At 43.7% G+C, this 8,468-nt stretch overlaps 1 pseudogene; it reads right to left on the bottom strand.

Annotated features, from left to right (window-relative positions):
- Positions 1 to 5,277: 5,277 nt before the first annotated feature.
- On the bottom strand, positions 5,278 to 7,729 carry LOC145096955 (subtilisin-like protease SBT1.7 pseudogene; annotated as a pseudogene).
- Positions 7,730 to 8,468: the final 739 nt, after the last annotated feature.

The following is an 8,468-nucleotide window of genomic DNA, read 5'->3' on the forward strand; positions in this document are numbered from 1 at the left end:
AAGTGTTCATCGGAGAGTCGAACTCCCATAGAGTTCGAGATGTACGATGCCGGAGGAGTGATTTTGTGAAGGTCGCTCGTTGTAAAGGAAATCAGTTCATGGATAAGAGGAGTTTGTTGAGTAGGGATGACTGATTTATGCCGGATGAGTCACTGGTGGTTGGAAGTCAGTGCTCTAAGTGGAGGAGATTGGAAAATTCTCAGGAGGATCGATAAGCGTTAGAGTTTGATTAGCTGTTTGGGATCCAACAGTGTTTCAGTCAGCCAAGAGTGTGGGCTGGTATGAGTAACTGATAGACTGATGGGGCGGAGTACAAACCAAGGATTCCGGAAAGGGTGATTGGTTGTTGTGAGGCCTAGGATTAGGCCGGGATCTGAGTATATGGAATGGATTTAGAGTTTGGAACCCCTTGAGGGCTAGAACAGTATGTATGGGAGAGATTCCCAAGAGGAATAATTCGGGATGATGTATGATAGTTTGAGCGGTCCGGGGAGACTGAAGGCCGGTGGGCATACCAGTCAGGCCGAAGGCTCGAAGAACGGTCCAGACAGGCTGAAATCCCTGGAGGGCGGTCTAGACATGCTGAAGGTTCTGAGAGTGGCCCAGATTGGCTGAAGGCCTGGTAAGGCTGTCCAGTCATGCTGAAGACTCTCTAAGTGTTGATAGATCTGTATGCGGAAAGTGATTTGAGTATGCTGCTATGTAGTAGCAAGTAGTGGGTCTGGCCCCAGGTATTGATCATCTTAGTGGAAGGCAGTGCATGGACCTGAGAGTCCTTGCGAGCAGATTCAAAGCATGTGCGATGCATGGAGTAGCGGTTACTCTACAAGGGATAGTGTAGAGTGGGGTGTGAGCACCGTGGCACTTGTCTGAAGTGGCAAGGTTGGCAAGTATATTTCCTTGGATAAGGAAAGGGTAGGGTATGTAGCTCCGAGAGGGAGTGTTGGTTCACGGAAGTGAAAGCAGTAGTGAAAATGGATGATTGAAAGTATTTCAATTATGGTTAGTGAGCATGGTAATTATGCCAGTGGTATGGAAGCACATCCGGGTTGGGTGTCCATTGAGGTCGTGGAAGGAATTCTGGTGGTGTAGAACCAGAGGAGTTTAGAGGAGATGCAAGGGTAGGTCCTTGGAATCTAGGTATGGGTGTGATCATGGGTTATGTATGTAGTGGTAATTCATCATGGGGATGTCTGGAGGTATTGTTAGTGTGTCGGGTTTTTCCAGCCTGAGGATGTTAGAGCAGGTTCAGCATGTGTATGTGATTGCAGAGGAGAGCTCATGGGAGTTGCTCAGGAGCTGAAGGATGTGTCATCCTGTCAGCATGGAAAGAAAATAGTTGGATTCGGAAAGGAATCGGGATAAGTCCCAGCAGTAAATTCGATGAAGTTATGACAAGCAAGGAAAGGGATAGCAGTTGGTACCGGGTCAGGACCCTGTGGTTCAGGGTGATATCTAGTTTGTAACAGACAAGTGATTATGTGAGTTGGAATGATGGAAGTATCATCGGGTGATCATTGGTTGATAAGTGTTGTTATCAGAGAAAGAAGTCGGTGGCCGGCTTGAAGCAGTTGTCGTAACTCTGTGAGAAAGAGTTGGAGTTTATAGGGGTTTGATAGCAGTGTTTGTAGGAACCTGGGTCGGTTGATACCAGGAGATGCGTTGTGGGAGTAGTATCTGGAATTGTGTGCTGCAACAGGCTGCGAGGACGAAGCCTAAATTAAGTGGAGGAGAATTGTAACATCCCAAGTCAGAATCAAGAGTTCAGGGGGGTAAAGTGCAAGTTTGGAAAAGAAGGACTCGACGAGTAGGAGCTTCAACTCGTCGAGTCGAAGCGTGTGTCAGGCACATGTTAAGTGACCCGACTCGCCGAGTCGGCGGCTGGAGTCGACGAGTCGGTGTTGGAGTGAGAAACCCTAATTTCTAGGGTTTGGACCATATTTAAAGAACCTTAAGCCTTCACCCCAGCCTCTTTAGCACCCCTTGACGTCCAGGAGCTTTACCTCATCGATTTCAACCCTAAATTGTGAGAGAGAAGGAATTTTGTGTGCTTTGGGGCTTAGAGAAGAAGGATCTTGAAGATCAAGAAGCTTGGATCAAGGAGACTTGAAGAGATCCAGATTATAGTTTAGTGGGAGGGCATTTTGGAGGTAAGGAATCGTTATCCTTGGCCTTCTCCTTTCTAGTTCCATTTTCATGAAGTTTTAGGGTTTGGTTGGAGAAATATTGATTAGATCTTGAAGCATGAGTTAGATCTGGAGTTGAAACTCCAGATCTGAGTTCTATATGGGTCATTGATGCAGAAAGCCTTTCTAGTTGTTATGAAAAAGCCTTTCCCCAAGAGTTAAGTCCCTTTCTAGCTTGGTTTTTGGTATTATGGGGCAAGAAGCACGTAAAGGTAGCAACTTTATGTTGCTAATGGACCTTAGAAACCCAGATCTATTGTTTGGAGCAAAGGAGTAGCTCTGTGATTCGAGATTATGAGAATGCACGTATGGACTCGACGAGTCTGGGAGATGACTCGGCGAGTCGGGCTAGAGATCAGACTTTGAGTCGCGTAGTAACTCGGCAAGTCGCATGGGTGACTCGGCGAGTCTTATGATGAAGAGCTTGGAATTGACGAGTTGGAAGAACAACTCGGCGAGTCTATTGAATATTGCCTTGGACTCGGCGAGTCTGTTCTTGGACTCGGCAAGTCTAGTCGTGGAACCCTAGCCTTTTCTGGTTAAGACGTGCCTCGGTGAGTTGAGGGACAACTCGTTGAGTTGAGTAGGATGGGACTCGAAGATTATTGGACTCGACGAGTCTTGGGGTGACTCAGCGAGTTGAGTCGTGATTGGGAGTTTCTGAGTATAAGGACTCGACGAGTCAACGCGTTGACTCGGCGAGTAGGGTCAACCAGGGAAGGTTGACTTTGATTGAGGACTTTGACTTTGACCAAGGGTTGACCAGTTGACTTCCAGGGGTATTTTGGGAATTATTGGTATTTATTGGATTTTGTTATTTGGTAATGTTCAGTGGTGGAGTTCGTGTCGGTGGTCGGAGCAGCGTGATCTTATTCTTCAGTCGGCAGTTGCAAGTGAGTTATCCTCACTATATCGACAGGGTCTAAGGCACCAAGGCCGACCCTTTATCGGATTGAAATCTGGGTATCTGTTTGATATGTTATTGCTTACTATGTCTGTATCCTGGTTATTAGGATGGTGTATGTTAGAGACCTGGTTAAGGTCGGTATCTTGGTATATAGGATGATGCTATGTTAGTGACCGGTTAGGTCGGTATCCTGGTTAGGATGTTGCTATGATATGTGATCTGTTAGATCAGTTTGATTAGATGTGAATTGTTATATGATTATATGTTCATGGTTGTTTGGACTGGGGTTGGGTTGAGGCGGGTCCTGCTTTGTGCTGTAGGCCAACATACCCAAGGCGGACTGGTTAGACCGAAGGCCCGGCGAGCAGTCCGGATAGGCTGAAGGCCCCAAGAGGGCGGACCAGACGTGCCAAGATTCGGAGAGTGGACTAGATAGACTGAAGGTCCGGTGCGGGCGGACCAGTCACACTGTAGACTCGGAGTGAGAGTGGACCATGTGGACTGTAGGCCCGGTGCGGGCGGACCTGTCACACTGTAGACTCGGAGATAGAGTGGACCGGGTGGACTGAAGGCCTGGTGTAGGCGGACCAGTCACACTGTAGACTCGATATGCATGGTTGTTCTGTTTATGATATGATATGATATGTGTATGGTATTGTGGTTGGTATTTTGAGGGTAACTCACTAAGCTTTCAGCTTACAGTTTCAGTGTATTGTTTCAGGTACTTCAGGAGATCGTGGCAAGGCAAAGGCGTGATCGTACCGCTCCTCAGTTTTATGTTGATGTTTCTGGGATACTCTGATAATAAATGAATTGAAAACCTTTTTGTAATAACTTAATGAATATGAGTTGCTTTTGGAAAAGTTAAAATTGGTTGAAATTTTATGGTCGTTACAGGATGTGATGAATATTTCTGGTCGGCTTTAATAGACAATGCATATGAAACCGTAGACTTGTTAGAGATAACCTCCTGGAGAGTCAAAGGACGATACATAGCAGAACCAATCAACAAACCATCTAGCTATGAAAAGGGAAATTCAAGTGGAATGAAAGATGTTTTAAGCGAAACTACATCTATGGACGACGACACCCGTGTAAGAAAGCTGAAACCCAAGGTTAACATTCACAGGTCGTCTGAGCAATTTGCGACTTAAAAACGTCAACGGAACATGAGATACAACAAGAATCTCAAGGAACGAAAGCAGTTCTGGCAATCCAGAAATCCCGATTATGTTCCAAAAGTAAAGTCCATACGTTCCTCTTAAAATGCGAAAGCCTCACTAACTATGAAAGTCACTTCAAATATGAAAGTAGCTCCTAATGCGAAACCTGCTAATTTTTCAAAGGGTCAGACTAAAATTCCCTAGGCTTCAAAACAAGAAGTTTTCCAAAAATCTAAGTTTCAAACGAATCCTGTGGTGAAATCAAAGTCAAATGAGCACGCTCAAACACTGCTAAAACATCAAAAGATGTGAAAGGCAAAGGAAAGCTAGTTTCGGAGCCCAAATTCAATAACAAGAAATCTGAAACTTGTTCTAAATAGACGCATCATGATAAACAGAAAATTCAAAAGAATCTATCCTCAAAGGATACGAAACAAAAAGATAAAAGAATAGTTGTTTTCGAATCACTAGAAAAGATAGCACAACGTTAATTAAACGAACATATCTGTTAGATCCATCTATTGCTTTCCTTATTTCTGTGAAAACCTCACGAGGACCCAAACAACTTTGGGTTCCTAAATCTGCTTGATTTTTGCAGGTTATACGTGACAAACAATTTGATCAAGAATGATATATCGACAGTGGCTGCTCACGTCACATGACAGGTAGGAGGGAAGAACTACGAGAATACAGGGCATTAAAGGACGGAGAAAGAGTAAAGTTTGGCAACAACTCTCTTGGTGTAACCAAATGTTATGGAATGATAACAAATGGAAAATTTTCTATTCGCAAATTATTCATGTCATTATAGATTTTAATTTTTATATTTCATAAACAAAGTATAACTAAAAGTATATATGTCATTAAAAATTTGTGCCAGGTAGTTTATAGTGATAGTTTGTAGTGACTTCAATGTACTAATATCTTTCCCTCCCGAATCCTTTTTAACTTTTAAATAAAGAAAATGTTTTAGATTTAAGAAATGCATAAAAAAAAATTACATTCCTTATATGTAGCAATATTATAATGTTGTAAAATGTAATTTGTTTTCTTAGCCATGATTACATTTATTTAAACATAATAGCAATGTGCATGCCTTTATTTTCTTATCCATAATAACAACATTCTTATATTTCCTTACGGTTATCATACCCAACTAAAAGCTATAGGACTACTTACAACATATTTTCCTCCATACCACTTTAGCTGACCAAATCCAGTAGTCCCTGATTGCATGGAACTAGCTGTAAATGTGACAGTATACACCCTTTTCTCTCCTTGCTTCGTGAAAATTAGTTCTTCTGGGTCAACTTTGATCTTGACGGAAGCTATTTTCGACCATACCGAAACCTTATAAGTCGCCGGAGATCCCACGTTTTTCAGAGTCCTAGTGTACTTGACGGTGGTAGGACCACCTTGGTCGGAACCCGTTCGCAAATGAACCGCGAAAGATGGGTAATTAAGATCTTCCACCCTGTATTTCTTTCTACATTTGAAACTTCCACCTCCAAACATTTTAATGGCATTTGAACTATAATTTAAAGCACAAAGGAATCCCAAGTAGTCATTAGCTGAGGCATCGTAGACGAGACCAGGGTCCATCGCTCGAACCGGGTCCACATGGCCCGAACCATGGTCAAATGGGGTCGATGGGTTTTCGGTGGCAATATCTTTTAACCCTTCACCGTTTTTGTATACGTTGTAAGCTGTGGTCATAAGTGCTGATCTTATTGCCGCTGGGGTCCAGGCAGGGTGAGCTGCTTTGAGTAAGGCGGCTAACCCACTTACGTGCGGACACGACATGGATGTACCAGACACGATATTGAATTTGACACGTCGTGTGTCTTCTGTTAAGCCGGATGGACCGGTTTTACCAGTCCAACCGGCTAGAATATTCACCCCTGGTGCGATGAAATCAGGTTTAAGGATTTCAGGGGTGAGTGGGTTCGGACCCCGGGAACTAAAAGCTGCGACTACCGGTGACGGTTGGATGTGTAATTCGGTTACTCCGGATGCAATTGTAGCCGTTGGATTATCATTCGAGAGTATATATCTTTTTATCGCTTCACCACCTCGGTAACCAATGGTGGCGGTGGGTATCAGCTGGGCGTCAGCCACTAGCTCCTCCCCAAACTTTTCGGAGTTCACCACAATCATTCCAACACCACCGGCTTCCTTCACCACCATCCCCTTCTGCACACGCGAGTTCCCGCCACGTTCACACATCACAATTTTTCCGGCAACTCTTCTCTGTGGCAATGTACCTGGGAGACAGAAGTTCCCGGTGGTTTTGCTGATATTTCCGGCGTAAACAATCGGAACCATGAATTTTGATAACGGTTTTCCACTATAAAGTGACACTCCCCGGAACATCTTCCCGTTTCCGAGAACAACAGACGCCGGAAAATCACGGTCGATTGTTCCGGCACCAACCGTAGCTATCCATGGCGCAACATTCGATAAACTAAACGGGTCAGGCCCGCTGTTTCCTGCGGAACATGCTACAAATATCCCGCGGGAAACTGCCTTGAACGTGCCATAAGCCACCATGTCAGTCGTGTAATTAGCAAGCGTGCCGCCAATCGAAAGTGATAGAACATGGACACGATCCGCGATCGCCTTTTCTATTGCCGCCAGTATATCGCTCCCGAAACAACCACCAAGCCAACACGCTTTATAAACCGCCAGTCTGGCATTCGGAGCCATCCCACGAGCCTTGCCTTTCGCGAACCCAAAAAGACTAGCTCCGGTCACAATGGAACCGGCGGCTGTAGTCGCAGTGTGGGTCCCGTGTCCATCATCATCTATGGCTGATCGCGATTCTATTGTTTCGTCAATCGGCCCGTATGTGGCTTCATATGCTCTCGAAAAGAACGTTGCCCCAATCAGTTTCTTATTACAGTTTGATACCCCAAAGCTCGTACCATTCTTACACTCGCCTTTCCACCACCCCGGAACTGGGCCAAATCCGGTGTCATCAAGACTCTTACTTCCGGGCCAGACACCGGTGTCCACCACCCCAATCACCACATCACTGCTTGAGTTCAGCCCGGAGAATATCATTTCTTTCCCTGCAAGTCCAAGAAATTCTGGCGAGCGGGTGGTGTGAAGCTTGTATATAACCTCTTCTTTAACCGATAAAACACCGTGTTTTTTCTCGAGTAATTTCGCTTGTTCAACCGTGAGCCGAGTTGAAAAGCCGTGGATGACATTTTCATACGTATACAACATTTCTGGCGACTCGGAAACCGATTCCATAGATGTTGCATACCAGTTCTGGTGGTCGGAATATTCTGGCGGCATCACAGCTTTGTCCATGTGAACGATGTATGTTTTCTGTTCCTGGTTGGTGTTTGTTGCCGTGTAGCGGTGGCAAACCACCACCATTACCGCCATCAGGAGGATGATCCTGGGGTTCATTTGGTATGAGGGTAAGTGGCGAATTATGGAATTTAAGTGGTGTTAGCTGCTATTATATATATAAGGGGTATGCATGGGTACGTACGTTGTTTCTATCTAGGATTGGAAGTGAAGGGGCCTACGAGAACTGATTCGACTCATAATAAGTGAGTTGCTGTTGCTATTTGTGTAAGTCTCTGGAAAGGAATCTTATTTGTCACTAGTGGGTACGGTTTTTAATACGATGTTAAATATTGTTGGATCAAATTATTAAACTTGTCGAAAGCAACATAGATACTATGGAAATATAAGGAATCGTTTATTACGAATTTAAGGTGACTAGCAAAGAACTCATTTGTTAACTTAAGATGACATACCATGATGAACATATACTGTATTTGATTGAAAATAACTGAAATGATAATGATATCATTGACTAATCAGACAAAATTATTTGAATTATCTTTGTCATCCTCATCACTGAAAATATAGCATTATACTTTATAAATTTGTCTAGTTTCATGCAACAAACGCAAGTTTAGAAGTATATAATACTTTTATAAACGTGGTTATATTTCTTATAGTTTCTCGTCTAATAATTGATGGAAAAAGGTTCTTGGTGGGTCTCTGTACGACTAATATGTTATCGCTTTAGTCGAGGATGAGGGATCACTTTATCGGAAGGAAGAACTATCGCAAAAAAACTTTGTAATTAACATGTATTTAAAAATTGAATGGAGTCGATGTGAATGATTCATCTTTCCAATATAAGGTATAAGTAATGCATATCTTTTGATTCGCGTCTTAAAGAAA

The sequence above is a fragment of the Lactuca serriola genome, chromosome 4, assembly GCF_051521515.1.
Source record: "Lactuca serriola cultivar US96UC23 chromosome 4, Lser_US96UC23_V15, whole genome shotgun sequence".
Classification (NCBI taxonomy): domain Eukaryota; kingdom Viridiplantae; phylum Streptophyta; class Magnoliopsida; order Asterales; family Asteraceae; genus Lactuca; species Lactuca serriola.